This window comes from Molothrus aeneus, unplaced genomic scaffold (genome assembly GCF_037042795.1).
Source record: "Molothrus aeneus isolate 106 unplaced genomic scaffold, BPBGC_Maene_1.0 scaffold_35, whole genome shotgun sequence".
NCBI classification, from domain to species: domain Eukaryota; kingdom Metazoa; phylum Chordata; class Aves; order Passeriformes; family Icteridae; genus Molothrus; species Molothrus aeneus.
This window is the reverse complement of record NW_027099016.1, coordinates 707,975-724,195: the sequence shown is the minus strand read 5'-3', so window position 1 is coordinate 724,195 and position 16,221 is coordinate 707,975. Positions and strand designations below refer to the sequence as shown.

General features: G+C 51.3%; 1 pseudogene; it reads left to right on the top strand.

The window, feature by feature from the left end:
- LOC136570617 (zinc finger protein 850-like) overlaps nt 1-12,341 on the top strand; it is a 101,568-nt pseudogene extending 89,227 nt beyond the window's left edge.
- Nucleotides 12,342-16,221: the final 3,880 nt, after the last annotated feature.

The window sequence follows — 16,221 nt, the reverse complement described above, 5'->3', positions numbered from 1 at the left end:
AGGCTCTTACAAGCACCCAGAGCTCCTTGGGTTGAGCTGAGCATGGGGCGGTGACCTGCGCTTTGTCTGATTCCCCTTCCTTCCCTCCCCTGGAACAGGCTGTTGCTTTTAGACACCACTTGTCCTGGTTGCTTCAGAGTACTTTGGAGAGGCTCCATATCTAATTTTCCCTATTTCCCTGGGGCTGCCCACACTTCTGGGTTCACTTCAGCATAGGCCTGGCCAGACATTTGACACAGAGGTACAACAGAACTGGCCTCTGTATCACCTTTTATAATATTAATTTGCGTTCCAAATTTAGGGATCAAATCCCTTCCCAGTAAATCATGATAGCAATTAGGAGCAAATAAAACTTCATGCATTTCAAATCCATCCCCCAGATCTACTAATATTGGTTGAATAAAACCATACATCTTTCCCACTTATGCCATGAATAATCAAAGACATTTTTGGCATTTTTCCATCCCTTAGGTCTAAGATTCAGAGTGGACAGCCCTGCCAATCCATGTCCATCAAGGGGTGGACTTGCTGGTCCTGAGGGTGCTGCTGTCTCTGCTTGCAGTGTCCTTGTGCCCTGCAGCTGGAGCCCTGATTCCTTGCCAGGGGCTGTTTGGGTGGGCTGTCCCCTGCCGAGGAGGGCAATGCCTCTGCCGGGTGCTTGTGGCCGAGCCCGTGCCCTGGGTGCTGGGGCCCCCTTGGGCCCTGGGGTTGATCCCTCAGGGGCTGTAGGAGCTCTGCCCTGGCCTTTGCCTTCAGCCTGGCCTTTTGCTGCTCCCTTCTTGCATTCACCTGCTGGGCCTTTGTGTCCAAGTGCTGCAGGGCCTTCTTGTGCCCCTCCTGCAGCCCCCCTCAGTGCCTGTGGGTGTTTGTCTTGCTTTACAAGACAGGTGTCTGCTTGGGAATGCAGAAAAAGCCTCTCTTGGAATGGAGAATGCAAACCCCCTCCCTCTTAAGTTTTACAATAGTGAAATCAAGGGTCTCTCAGGCAAAGCTATGGGAATAGGAATACCAGTTTTTTACTAGTGTGTATAATAAAGCAAACAAACAACACCAGCTCCGGCAGTGACAACAAACAGAGCCCGGAGCCAGTCCCGGCCTTTCGGCTGCGGCGCTTTCCCCTTGGGTGCAGTTCCGGGCACGGCCGGCAGGGGCGCTGGTGGCTCCCGCGGGGCAGGGCAGCGCATCCCTGCCATGGGAACCTCTCTTAACGGAAATAGAGCAATCCCTTCATCTAACTCTTTCACTTTTTTACCTTCCATAGCCTTTCTCCCGTGTTTTGAGAAAGAATTTGGAGAGGGCTGCCTTTTAACTGAGCTCCTAGTGGTTAGATTAGGCGCTTCCTGTAGAGAGAGAGTTTCCCTGAACAGCCGGAGCTGTGGTTACCAAGGGGATGTAACTCGGAGCAGGCCCAGGGTCAGGGGAGGATATCCCGCCGAGGCTCGGTGGGAGTGTGGGCAGGGTCTGCTGCCGGAATCGCCAGAGGGGGATCTTCCCGTGGAGACCGAGCCGGAGCGTGGGCAGCCCCCACATGGCTTATGGCGGCTGATCCGGCAGCTCCCGGCAGAGAAAAGGCAGGTGGGAGACCCCGGCAGCAGCAGCGGCGGTGCCCAGCGCAGCTGGCACGGGCAGGGCAGCCGGGGATGGGATGGCTGGGACCCGCCCTCGGTGCGGTCGGCGCGGTGACCTCGGCCCACGCGGCAGGACAGAGCAACCCCCATCTTCCCCAGCATGGCCGGCAGAGCGGCCGCGGGCCGGGCAGTGGGAGCAGGGCACACAAATTCACCGCCAGCGCCGGGGCAGGTGGAGCTGCCCTGCGCAGTGAGCCCGCACCTGGGATGGAAACCGGGGCAGGCGGAGCTGAGGCGGGCAGCGAGCCGGGACCCGGGACAGGCGCCTCGGCCGCGAACGGAGGGGGCAAGAGCTGCAGAGGATCCCACTGTCTTTCTGACTTTTCCTCTTGTTCCCCTCCCTTTCATTTCCCCTTTTTCTTTTCCTGTTTTGTCTCGGGTGTTTCTCATACTTTAAAGATTTTTATTCTCCTAAAATCTCCTGTCTAACCTATGGCATATTCTCTTTCTTCTAGGTTATATGGGTTTTTTTACAAATAAATCCAGAACCTAACAAATCTAAACTTCTGCTTGGATACTTTGAAATGGTCGACAAGCTAACTCACGACCTCCTAATGTTGTTTTTCTCATCACCTTTTTATTTATCCTTTGGCAAATTAAGCATCTTTCAGTTTCTTGCTTTGCTACTCTAAAAATCCCAGTGCACCCATAGTTCCTTAAAAAATGATCACACAAAGCTTGAGTACCCCAGTGGGTTTTCTGATGCATGTCTTCTAATATTTTCCTAGTAAGCACATTTTATTAAGTAATTGTCTTCCATCAAGAAGTTTCTATTTCCCTGATTTATCTTGTTCACTTCCTGTCTTGTTTCATTCTTTTTTCTCGGCTTCCCTAAACTTTGGAATTTCCAGTTTTTCTTCGTTTGGAGTTAATATTAACATAACTCTTTCAGCTCCATTTTCTCCTGCATCCTTAGCTTTGTGATCTGCCAAATTATTTCCTCTTATTTCTGGGGTCTTTCCCTTTTGGGATTCCTTAATATGTACTATAGCTATCTGTTTTAGGTAGTTTTAATGCCTCTAAAACCTCTGAAATAAGTTCCTCATGTACTAAACCTTTTCCTCTTGAATTAAGTAATCTTTTTCCTTTCCAAATTTTTAAAGCTATGTACTATGCTAAAGGCATACCTTCAATCAGTATATATGGTTCCTTTATTTTGTGTTAAATATTCTAGTGCTCTTTTTAAAGTATATAATTCACAAGTTTGAGCTTACTAGTTCAAGGTTAATTTCCCTTTTTCCATAGTTTGCATGTTTTTCCCATCAACTACTACATACCCTCTATTTTCTCCTTTTGCAAGGAGTTCTATCTCTGTTAGCTAACATAACTCCCAAAGCACCATTTTTTTTCTTTTTTTTTCCCTGTAATCCAACTTACTGGTTTTCTGTCTCATTTTTCAAGATCTTATCTATTCATCATCTGCCACTGTTTTTCACTTTCACTAACAACCTAAATACCACTTTTCTTTCAACTACACACTTAAAAATAAAAAACCTTTTTCTCACACTACTTGCAATACACCTCCCTCCAAGGAGATATAGTGAAGCTTAAAATACACAATCCACATTACATATACTTTTATTCATCCACCTTGACTCACTTTTATTTCTCATTCACTTCCACACATTCTTTCACACGCTCAGGACACAAAGTGGATCCCTGTTGACAGAGAATCGCGGGTCCCTGTGGCCCCCTCCCCTTGGCGTTGGCCTCTGGGTCTCAGTATCTCCCGGCCTCCTGGGAGGGCCCTGACTCTGCTGCCTCCGGTGCCCGTTCACCGGTGAGGCTGATTTGTGTCACTCACACCCTTCAGCTACGGCCCCCTCACAGGCCCGAGGGGACAATGGCCCGTTTGCAGTCACACACATGCTCTGTCACAGCCCCCACCCACCCAAGGGACAATGGCTTATTTGTGGGTCACACACACCTCTTTCCACAGCCCCCCCTTCCCACCTGCCCGGGAAGCTGAGGCTGATTTTGTGTGTGACTCTCTCTCACACACACAACAACAATAAGGTACCTTTTACACTCACATCACCTATTACAATTTTAGGTGTTTCTGGCCAGTCCTGGTGCTCTTGGATATCCCTCAACCCAGCTGTGTTGGCCAACCCCAGATGCTCTTGGGTGCTCTTGAGTGTCGGGGGGTAGGACGGTCGGGACGGACGGAGACGAGAGATCTCTGCAGCCAGGTCATGGAACTTGCGGTTTATTGCAAAGGGCCTGGGTGCAGGGCCCTGCTTGGAGCTGCCAGGCACAGCTCGGAGCAGGCCCGAGAGAAGAGAGGGGTAGAGAGGATGAGAGGGTAAGAGAGTAAGAGGGGAAGAGTGTAAGAGAGTGAGGTTCCCATTACAATACAATAAATCTTCTGTGTTGAATATTCTGATTCTCACTAGCCAATCTAGTACAAGATACAAATCCTATAGCATTTACATACAGCCTATAAGAATCATTACATTACCACACTGTGTTACATTTTAAACCGTAAAAACTCCTCTTTGGACCCCTTCTGCCAAGCTGGCAGGATCTGCTCTGACCCTTGGATCTGTCTGCAAGCAGTGGGAATTGTTCCATCAAAAGGGGATTACCTTCAGTTGGGCCACACCATTGTTTTCCTGTTGTTCAGTAACTGAGGTATCTCAAAGCTTGCTTTCATTTCAATCTTGCTTATAGTTTCTATATTGTCAAAATCTTTTGCCAGACAATCATATTTATAAGGCTTTCCTGTTTCATCTTCCCCAACACTTGGGCATTTTTTTATTTCTCAATCCACCTGTGTTGTCCAATCCCAGATGCTCTTGAGCATATCCTCAATCCGGCAGAATTTTGCTTTACCCTGAATGCTCTTGGAATATTAATCCCTCAGCCCAGCAGGTTTCAATTCTGGATGCTCTTGGGCACTCTTATCCCTCAACCCAGCAGGTTTCTAGGAGCCCCTTTTGTCCCATTTCCTAGTGGATTGGGCTAGGAAACTCCTCTGCTCCCTTCCTCCGAGGGGTCCAGCCCCTCTCTGAGACCCAGTCCCAGTTACCCCGGGGGATTCTCTCACTCCTTTTAACATTCACTTTGTCTCTTTACTGGCCACTTACCGCGGAAAGTCAGAAACGCAGCATGGGAGACTCCAGCACTCACTTGGCAGGTCTGGCACAACCAGCCCGCCTCTCATTCACTCACATTCATCCCCCCTGAGAAATACTTACCAATCCCTTTTCCTTCCCGAGTTCTTCGTGTACATTACTACTCTTAGGGGGCCAATTGCCGCGGTTGTAGGGAGCCTTTTTCCCTTGTCTTTGTTTTATTGTCTCCTTTTGTCCACCATAACCTGCGTCTGTCGGTCACCCCAGGGCAAACAGAGCGAGGCTGCTGAAGAGGGCAGGGGGCACCTTCCCCACTCTGACTCTCCTAAAGCACCGGCAGCGAGGTGTTGGTAACCATCCTCTGCTACCATAATTGTGAAAAACGCCAATCACTTGTTTTTAAAATTTTAAAGTTTAATAGTAATAAAATAATTATCATAATAGTAATACAATTAGAGTAATAAAAATTTGGACAATTTGAATTAGGACAATATGAGACAACAAATACAAAGTGTTATGGAGTCCGGGTACCTTTTTCTGGGCAGCACAAGCCCTAAAAAGGACACCCGTTAACAAAGGATTAACCCTTAAAAACAATAGCCTGTTGCATATTCATACACTTCATACATGATGCATAAATTCCATTCAAACATGGGATTCTGGTCAGTTCCACCTTCTTCCTCTGAATCCTAACAGCGTCTTCGAGGTGGGAAGAAGTTAATTTCTTCTGATAAGAGAGCAATAAATTCTTTTTCTCTGAATGATTTAGGTGTCCTGGGGCTGCTATCTCGCTGCAAGTCCTTTCTTTAAAGAAAGTCTCTTACCAAGCATAGTTTCTATTTTAATATTTTGTAATAACCTAAAACTGTATTTAACCCACTTCTTAAGAGAATTAATACAGCATTAGTTTCTAACACAAGATGTATAATATTCATTTTCATATTTGCGAAAATCCAGTCACAAAATATGCACTTTTCACAAGTATAATCCCACTTACTCCAGTCTCTCCCAGTATGGTCCCAGCTGCCGCCAGCATGGTTCCAGTTGCTTCCTCAATCAACTCAGTGAGTCCCAGTATGATGCCATTTGCTCCCAGTTGCTCCCAGTCAGGCCCAGTATGGGGGATGATGTGCAGGGTGTGCTCACTGTGACACTCAGTCACTCCCAGTATTAGTCCAGTCACTCCCAGTATGATCCAAAGATGAGCCCAGTGTGCTCCCAGTCTCTGCCAGAATAAACCAGTTTTGCTCTACATGGTTCCAGTTGCTCTCTTTCACCCTCACTTTCCTTCCAGTCACTCCCAGTATATCCCAGTGTACCCCAGTTATCTCCAGCATCTTTCCAGTTCCTTCCAGTATGATCCCATTTGCTCACAAGCACTCCCAGTGAGCCTCAGTGTAGTGGCACTCACTGCCAGTATGATCCCAGTCACCTCCAGCCATGATCCCAGTTCATCCCCGTGTAAGCCCAGCAGTTTCCAATCACCCCCAGTATGCACCCAGTTCCTTTCAGTTGGTCCTAGTATGTTCCCAGTTGCTCACAGTGACTCCCAGTCACTCCCAGTATATCCCATTTGCCCCTAACATGGTCTCAGTTGTCCCCTGCAGGCTCCTACTCACTCCCAGTACAATCCCAGTATGATCCCACTCTCCATTAGTGCAATCACAGTGTACCCTGGCATGGCAGTATGATCCCAGTATGATGCCCATACAAAGCCAGTAGAGTCCCAGTCACTCCCAGTATGATCCCAGTATGATGTCAGTACAAGCCCAGTACAGCCCCAGTCACTCCCAGTACGATCCCAGTGCAGCCCAGTCCCTGACAGTGCTGCCACTGCTGGGATCCCCCAGCCCTGTGTGCGTTCCCCCCTGGCGGATGTGCCGAGAGGAGCCCCAAGGGCTGGCAGTGGCCAGGCAGGGTCCCCAGCAAGGCCCAGTTTGGATGTGCAGCCCCCAGTTTGCCCAGTTTGCCTCTCCTTTGGCCCGGGCCGGGTTCCCCCCGCCCGCAGCGGCTGGGAGCAGCCGAGAGCCCCGCGCTGCCCATCCCGACCTGTCCCGGCTCCATCCCCGCTCCTGCCGCGGGCTGCGAGGGCTGCGGGAACGGGGCACCGAGGGTGTGGCTGCTGCTGGGGGAGGAGGAGGAGGCAGGGAAGGGCAGGGATGAAGGGGGAAAAGGAGGTGGGGTTAGGGGGGAGGAGCAGGGGGAGGAGGGATGGAAGAGGAGGGACAAAAGCGGATCAAGGCTGAACTGAGGGAACCACGCCTTCGATCCCTGCCTGAATTCGCAGCCCCCACCTGTGGGATCATCGCCCCCCCCCCCCATGGCTCTGGTGAGCGGGGAGGGGGAGCTCGGCCCAGATATCCAGAGGGTCCCTGGGTTGGGGCTTTTGGGGGATGTTTGGAGAATGAAGAAGTCCAAGGCTGAGCAGAAAAGGCCCCTTGGGGGGACATCGGGGGGTGGCGGTGGCGGCTGCCGGCAGAGGCAGCCTGGAGGAGCAGAGCCCTGTGTGCCCCAGGAGCCCAAATTGGGGAGCCCAGAGAGGGGGGAGCGCCGCCATTGGCGGGAGCCTCAAGAGCCTGGAGAGGGGCAGGGGGGACTCCTTGGAGCCGCTGCAGCCCAGAGCAGAGAATGAGGGGAGAAGGGAGCCCGGGAGCCCAAACAGCCCCGGCATCCCGAAATGGGGAGAGCGAAGCGGGGGGAGCTTTTGGCATTGCTGGGACTGCCCGCAGCCTGGGCAGGGCGGGCACCGAGGAGAAGGGGGACCCCCAATCCAAGCGTGAGCCCAGCAGCTGGGACAGGGGGGAACCCCTGAACACCAGAGGGGAGGGACCAGGGACAGGGAACTCCTGGGTGGCTTTTTCAGGGCTGAATCTTGGTGTTTGGGAGGTTTTTCTGGAGCCCAGATGGCCACTGACTTGTAGAGATGGAGTCGGGCAGAGGAACCTTCAAACTCAATGTGCTCATCCCTTGTTTTCCCCAAACCAGGATTTCCCATTGCCAACACTTGGGAGGCTGTGAGGAAGAGGAAGATGCCCTGGGACACTGAGGGAGGTGAGGAGGAAGTCAGTGTCTCTGGAATGCTTAAAATCAGAGGGTTTTGGGAAAGCTTCAGAAGACAAGCCTCAGAGACAGTAGAACTGATTAGAGCTTTGCAGTAACCATAAGATTGGTCAGCAGAAAAGTTATATAAGAAGTAGAAAGTAGGGAGAAATAGAACAATGGTCTGTGCATTAACACTTATCTAGAATAACTCCCTAACCTGCGGAAAAGTGTATCTAGAAAGATATTAGGAAGTTCCAAGCTTAATAGTGGAGCTCTGTGCATTGTGTTTTAAGGCTTACAAGCAGGTATTTGAAATAAGGGAGCATTGTTTTAACCGTCAATGTGCTTATAGTGCTTGGATAGAACTACTGTCAATATGCCTTTGCTTTGTGTGATTGGTCAAAAACCTTTTAAAGTAAGTTTTAACATTAAGTTCTTTGTCTGCTACCTGTGATGTGAGCTACTGGCATCTTCCCATTGTCATAACCAAGTAATGAGACAGATGCTGGGAAATAAAACAGCTCAGGACACGTTCCTAGCAGTCCAGTCCTGTTTGTGATTTGTGCACAGCCCCGAGCTGGCGATGAGTGCCCCTTTCCCCTCTGTGCTGCTCCATCTCCCAGCCCAGCAGGGCCCTCGGCTGCAGCTCAGCCCTGGGGGGATCTCCTTGCCCTTGCCTGTGGCACGGAGGCAAATCCCATCCTGTCCTTGTCCTTCCTCCCCCAGAGCAGGAGCTGAGCGTGGAGAGCAGGGAGGACAAATGCCCGCAGCAGAACCTGGTGGCAGAGGCCGTTTTGAGCGGCTCCACGGCACAGGAAGCCAACGGGGAGGAAAAGCCCCAGAGATGCCACATGAGGAGGGGCTGCAAACGCAGATGGCAGGGATGTGAGGGGGAAAGAGCCAGCCTGGGCCGGGAAGGTGGCCGGAGATGGAGCCAGAGCTCAGAGCTGGTGCTCCATGAGCAGCTCCATGACTGGGAGAAGCCCCACATGTGCGTGGAGATTGGGAAGAGCTTCAGGTGGAACTGTGACCTGATTGTGCACCAGAGGATCCACACTGGGGAGAGGCCCTACGAGTGTGGGGAGTGTGGGAAGAGCTTCAGCCTGAGCTCCCACCTGATCAGGCACCAGAGGACCCACACTGGAGAGAAGCCCTATGAGTGTTCCGAGTGTGGGAAGTGCTTCAGCCGGAGCTCTCACCTGATCCAGCACCAGAGGATCCACACTGGGGAACAGCCCTACGAATGTGGGGAGTGTGGGAAGAGTTTCAGCCAGAGCTCCACCCTGATCCTGCACCAGAGGACCCACACTGGAGAGAAGCCCTACGAGTGTGGGGAGTGTGGGAAGAGCTTCAGCCAGAGCTCCAGCCTGATCAAGCACCAGAGGACCCACACTGGAGAAAGGCCATACAAGTGTTCTGAGTGTGGGATGCACTTCAGCCAGAGCTCCAGCCTGATCACGCACCAGAGGACCCACACTGGGGAGAGGCCCTATGAGTGTTCCAAGTGTGGGAAGGGGTTTAGGATCAGCTCCCATCTCCTCCTGCACTATCGGATTCACATGGAGGAGAGGCCCTTCCAATGCCCTGAGTGTGGGAAGGGATTCAGGCAGAACTCCACCCTCATCACCCACCGGCGCATCCACACTGGGGAGAGGCCATACGAGTGTGATAAATGCAGGAAGAGGTTTCTGACCAGCTCCTACCTCCTCCAGCACTATCGGATTCACACAGAGGAGAGGCCCTTCCGCTGCCCCGACTGTGGGAAGGGATTCAAGCACAACTCCAACCTCGTCACCCACCGGCGCATCCACACAGGGGAGAGGCCCTACGAGTGTCCCCAGTGTGGGAAGAGCTTCTCCAGCAGCTCTAACTTGACCCAACACCAACGGAGGCACCGGTAAGGGAAGCCCTGTGAGTGCCCCGAGTGCGGGCAGAGCTTCGTGCGCTGCTCCAGCTCCATCCCCCACTGGAGGAGGCATTTTGGGCACAGCCCAAGTGAACCACATTCCCTGTGATCCATGTTGGGAACACACCTGGCTGCTTCTACTTTTAATTTCACCTTAATTTTTTTCTATTCTCCATCTCTTTGTACTCCAAAAGCTAAGGGGGATGGATCTGTCACCTCAAAACCACTCAAATCCCAGTGAAAACAGCTCAATCTTACCCCAAAAGGGCTCAAACCCACCTCAAAAAACTCAACCCCACACCAAACTCACTCGATTCCACAGCCACCAGGCTGAGATGGGGTTGGGAGGTGATTAGAGTTGTGGGAGCTCAATTAGAGTGGTGGGATGGGGATTGTGTGGGGCTGGGTGTGTGGGATGTATTTGATAGCAAATAAAACTCTCAGACTTACTGATTTCTTTCCCATTCATGTTCAGTCCATTGCAGTTCTGTTTGCAGAGTGCCGCCTTCTCAGCTCATTGTCTTTGTGTCCCCTTTTCTCTCCTGCCTCTCTTTGCCTGCTCTGTTTCTCTCTCAGTGTCTCCTTGACCCACGGACCACCAGAAACCCTCCCCTGATTGAATTACCCAGGCACCACCAGAGACCCTCCCTATATTTAATTGCCTCAGGGACCACCAAATACCCTCCCCTGATTTTTTACCCCAGTGACCACCAAAGACCCTCCCCTGATTTAACTGCCCCCTTCCCTGATTTACTTGACCCTGCATTGATTTAATTGACCCCTCTGTCCCCACAGTCCCTCCCCTGATTATTTATTATTTTATTTCCCAATTATTATTTTAATTCACAGTCCCAGGAGCTGAAGTCCTGAAGGCTGGCAGGGAAATATCTCTGTAGGATTTTGCTCCATTTGCCTTCACGGGCGGGAACATCTTTTCCTGGCTGGGAGCTGGAATCCCAGACTTTTGGAATGTGTGCAGGGCAATACGGACTGGGATCAAATATGGACTGAGATCAGATAGGGACGGGGATCAAATAGGGGTTGGGATCAAATATGGAGTAGGATCAAACAGGGGCTGGGAGCAAATATGGACTGGGAACAAACAGGGAATGGGATCCTACAGAGTGGGATGAAATAGGGGCTGGGATGAAATAGGGACTGGGATCAAATATGGACTGGGATCGGATATGGACTGGGATCAAATGGACTGGGATCAAATATGGATTGGGATCAAATGGACTGGGTTCCTACAGACTGGGATAAAATAGACTGAGATTATATAGACTGGGATCAAATATGGACTGGAATCAAACATGGACTGGGACCAAATACGGATTGGGATCAAATATGAACTGGGACCAAATATGGACTGGGATCAAATAGGAGTTGGGGTCAAATATGGACTAGGATCAAACAGGGACTGGGATCACATATGGACTGGGATCAAATAGGGACTGGGATCCTACAGAGTGGGATCAAATGTGGACTGGGATCAAATATGGACTGGGATCAAATGGACTGGTGTTGCAGTATGAAGCAATATCCTGTTTTAGCTATCCCAGTCCTTTCCCAGGTGTGGCAATACCTTCTCCCTTCCCCTCCTCTTGCCTCCTGCTAAGTGCTGTCTGTCAAGCTTAACATTCCAGCAAGGCTGTCGTGTGATTGGCAAAAGTTCAAAAGATGCTTCTCAGCCCTGGGGTCATTGGCCTATCCAAGTGTCACTTGTCCCCTGAGACTCCCCCCCTCCCACCTGCTTGGTGCCATACCTGCCCCTTCCCTCCACCTCCCCCCGAGCTTAAAAGGACACTGAGACCATGCGGTCGACATTCTGTTGGAGCTGTTACCAAGATTCAGAGATCTGTGACCCTGGAATAAAACTCTGGATTAAACCCTCTGGCAGAATCCGTCTCCTTTCCTCTTTGCCATCGCCTAAGGCCTTTCCACCAGAGGTAAAACTGAGTTCCTGCTTGCCTGGACTTGTTCCAAGTGCCCAGTTGCAACAAGCAGCTAGCCAGGGGTGTCTCTGAGGTAAAAACACCACAGTTGCCGCCTCTGGTCAAGCAGCAAGGCCAGACGAGCCCAGACACGTTCCATCCTCTAACATTGGGATAATATTCCAATAGACGGGGTTCCTACAGACTGGGATAAAATAGACTGAGATTATATAGACTGGGATCAAATATGGGCTGGGATCAAACAGGGACTGGGATCAAACAGGGACTGGGATCAAATAGGGACTGGGATCAAATATGGACAGGGATCCTACAGAGTGGGATCAAATAAAGAATGGGATCAAATATGGACTGGGATCAAATATTGACTGGAGTCAAATAGGGACTAGGACCAAATATGGACTGGGATCGAATATGGACTGGGATCAAATGGATTGGGATCAAATATGGACTGGGATCAAATATGGACTAGGAAAAACTATGGACTGGGATCAAATATGGATTGGGTTCAAATGGACTGGGTTCCTACAGACTGGGATAAAATAGACTGAGATTATGTAGACTGGGATCTGTGGGAAGTGAGGGACAGGCGATCGGAAGATATCGCGTTGTACGGGCAGACAGAACCCCTCCCCTCAGCTGTTAAAGTTACCTAAGCCCCATTTATGACACAAGCAGAACCGAGGTTATATAACCCCATGTAACCAGTTAATAAACGCCATTTTGCCATCCACCATATTGGTGTTTGTGAGTACATGGCCCGAGCAGCTGGAGGTTTGCTGCATCACACCTCAGCAGAGGCAATAAAGTGGTGCCGAAACCCAGGAAATTACCTGGGAAACGGGAATCGCCTGGACAGGTGAACGGCGGCTGAAGCGGCTGTGCCAGCTCAGCGGGGAGGACACTCCCGGACCAGCAAGGAGGATGGAAGCTCTCACAAAGGTCGTATTTCAGATTCATAGGCAATGGGGTATTGATTGGAAACCGAAAGTCTTAACCCTCGCTGTGTCGAGGCTGTTGCAAATTGGGGTCATTGACTAGCCGGTGGACATATCCACCTAGAAATATGGGACAAGTGTACTAAGGCTCTGACCGAGGAAACAATATCCTCAGGTTCGGGGAAGAATCTTAAATCATGGGGAAGAGTCGTACAGGCTCTCCAAAAGGCTCGGCAAGAGCAGGAAACTTGGAAAGCCGCATGGGACTGTTTGCTGGCCGTGCCCTGGCTGGGGATGGAGGCGGCTACGCAGACTATGGGCGATTGCGGTCCTGCTGAGCGCAGGGATTTGCAGCTACGGGGACGCTCTTCGCAGCTCTTGAGCCCAAGCCCACCGGCTGAGGGAAAAGAGCAGGCACGGTCTTTTTGGGACGGGCTGGCAAAGGAGGCGAGGAGCGCCGCCATTGGAGTCTGAGGGGGCCTGGGAGGGACCTCCGCCCTACGCGCCGCAGGGTGGTGCCGAACCCCAGGGAGATGGCAGGGATGCGGACGCGGTTGGCAGGGACAGAGAAGGTCTGCCAAATAACGCAGACACGCGCGAGCAGGAAAGAGGGGAGACGCGGAGGGGGAATTAGGCCCACTCAGAGTGTTTGTCTGAAAACATATTCATATAAGACACGAGCCTCACCCAGCAGGAGGCGGGGCAAGCCTAGAGGGAAGGAGCGGCCCAATGCTAGTTAAAAGGGGCAGGGTCGAAGCCTGGCAAAAAGGTCCTGGAGTCTGGAAGTATCCAGTCAGTCGACTTCCGGACCCGAGTCAGACTCGAGCTGGGACGAATGGTTTGACAAGTGGTCCGTAGCCAACTCCCAACTCTGATAAAGAGGGAGTGAGAGTATACAAGATTAGTAATCACAATGCTCCTGCTTTGGTCAAGGGGAAGTTAGGAAAGAAACGAACCCTGCTTACAGACTGGAGGAAAATAAAAATTGCATGCGCCGATTAAGCCCCATCAGTCACGCTAGCGTTCCCGGTCCAAGTGGGGGGGCAAGGCAGAAACCAGAGGACCTACTCACTGGTAAACCCCAAGGATGTGCAAGCCATTGTTAAAGCAATTGCAGACAGAGGGATTAATTCAGCTATGGTTTCCACTCTTATCGATAGTGTTTTTGGAGGAGATAACATGCTCCCATTTGACATTAAACAAACCTGCAGATTAATTTTTGACGGGGCGGGGATGATCGTCTTCAAACAGGAATGGGAGGACAACTGCACAAAGCAGCTGGCCTTAGTGACTGGGGCAGACCACCCGCTGCACGGTTCCAGTATACAGCGACTAATGGGCACAGACCCAACCATGATCACCCCCCAGGCACAGGCCGAGGGCCTTCAGGCCCATGAGGTTATGACAACTACCCGCGCCACTAGAGAGGCTATCTACTCTGCTTCTAAGGTCATTGCTAGACCATTGCCATGGTCTCCTATAAAGCAAAGCGATAGTGAAAGTTTTACACAATTTGTGGACCACCTCCAGGCAGCACTCAATTCCTCGGCTTTACCCTCGGAAGAGAAGGGCCCTGTGTTAGCGGAGTGTTTGCGCCAACAATGCAATTCAGCTACTAAGGACGTTTTACAGTCATTACGGCCCCGGTCTAACATCGCGGACATGATTAGGCATGTCACAAAAGAAGAACATCTAGCTCCAATCCAGGCAGCCGTCCGCACTGCAATAACCAGTGTGATAGCATGCTTTAAGTGTGGCCAGGCAGGTCACGTTGCAATGAATTGCCCCCAGTCAGGGCATCCACTAACAGCTGTTCCCCCATGCCAGACGAGACCTAGGGGGCCATGCTGGGCATGTGGGAAAAAGTGGCATTTTGCCAAAGAGTGCAGATCTAAACATCAGGGAAGCGGGAGGGGGAGGGGGCACCCGGGCCGCACACAGCTCCCTCCCACCTGGGACATGAAGCGGCCCAGTTACACCAATTTTCAATGGGGCACGGAGCTCCCGCACCCACTGCCCCCTCCAATGACCAATTTTGCAATTCAACCAACGGCTCAGCCAAACCCATCAACACCCCAGGAATGCCAAGAATGGCTCCCTGGGGGCGAGGACCCTGGGTGGCCCTGGCCATGAAAGCATGGGAGCGGGACCCCTGGGTGGCCTTTGCCGTGAAGGTGGGCAGGCACCCGCTGATAGTGAGGGCAGTTTGCCATCTCTATAACAACCCTGATGATTCTGCTATCTGCCTCCCCTTTTGGGTTGATACAGGATCAGACGTTACCATCATCCCGAACATACACTGGCCTTCACAGTGGAAACTGGAAGAAGCCCCCATGGTGGGCAGGGCTGGAGGGCTGTCCCGGGCCTGAAAAAGCACCCAACCGGTAGCGATAACGCTCTGCACCGAAAGAGGACTGGGGAGAACTATCACCCTTTCCCCATAATGTCATGTCAGAATGCCCACCCTTGCTGGGGAGGGATGCCCTAGCCCTGTTGGATGTCAGGATGATAAATTTAGTCTAAGGACCACTGCTGCATACCCGCTGCTACCTATCAAACTAACATGGAAATCAGTGGACCCAGTGTGGGTCAAGCAGTGACCCTTGTCAAAGCCTCGAATGATTGCCCTTCTTGAGCTAATTAGCCGTGAGCTACAGCGGAACCACATAGAACCCTCCTCAAGCCCATGGAACATCCCAATCTTTGTGATACCCAAATGATCTGGTGAGGACTTCCGCCTCCTGCATGACCTGCGAAAGGTGAACAAAAGAATTCAACCAATGGGTCCTGTACAAACTTTGTTGCCGATGAATTTGATGATACCAAGAGGACAGCCCTGTGCGGTGCTTGACATTAAAGACTGTTTCTTTTCCATTCCTCTGCACGATGAAGACAAAGAGTGGTTTGCCTTTTCTGTCATCTTCCTGAACAGCCAGCGGCCCAACCTGCGATTCCAGTGGAGAGTATTGCCCCAAGGAACGGTCAACTCCCCAACCATTTGTCAAATCACGGTAGACTGAGCACTAGCGCCAGTCTGGCAGAGCGATCCGACTGCGACCATCGTTCGACAACATTCTGATCGCTGTGCCATCAGCGAGCCAAGTAGACCAGCTAGTGTCGACCTAGCTTGGAGAGAGACCTTCTCCAAGTCTTGGAGACCTTGAAAATAAATGGGTTCAAAATCGTGAGTGCAAAAATAAAAAAGGGATCGTGCATAACCTTTTTAGGGGTGGGAATTTCGAACTCCTATATAACCCCTCCCCAAATAAAAATTCAACGAGACATCAAGGCACTCCATGGCATGCAGCAGCTGGTAGGATCCCTACAATGGCTCCGCAATATCATCCTGATCCCTCCCGAGGTCATGGACCCCCTAAACGACCTCCTGAGAGGGAAAAACCCATGGGAGCAGAAAACTCTGACACTGGAAGCGATGAGCTCGCTCAATTTTATTGAACATCAAATGTCGGTAAGCACGCTCTCCAGATGGGACCCAGGCGCACCAATTGACTTGTATGTCCACTTTACAAAGAAAGGGGGAGTAGGAGCGCTAGCCCAAGGGCTCCTGACAAAGCCCAACCAATACAATGGGTAATCTTAGGAAAACCATCACGCACTTTTTCCCCAGGAGTTGAGTGCTTTAGCAGCCTTATCATGAAAGGCAGGAAACTCGCCCTA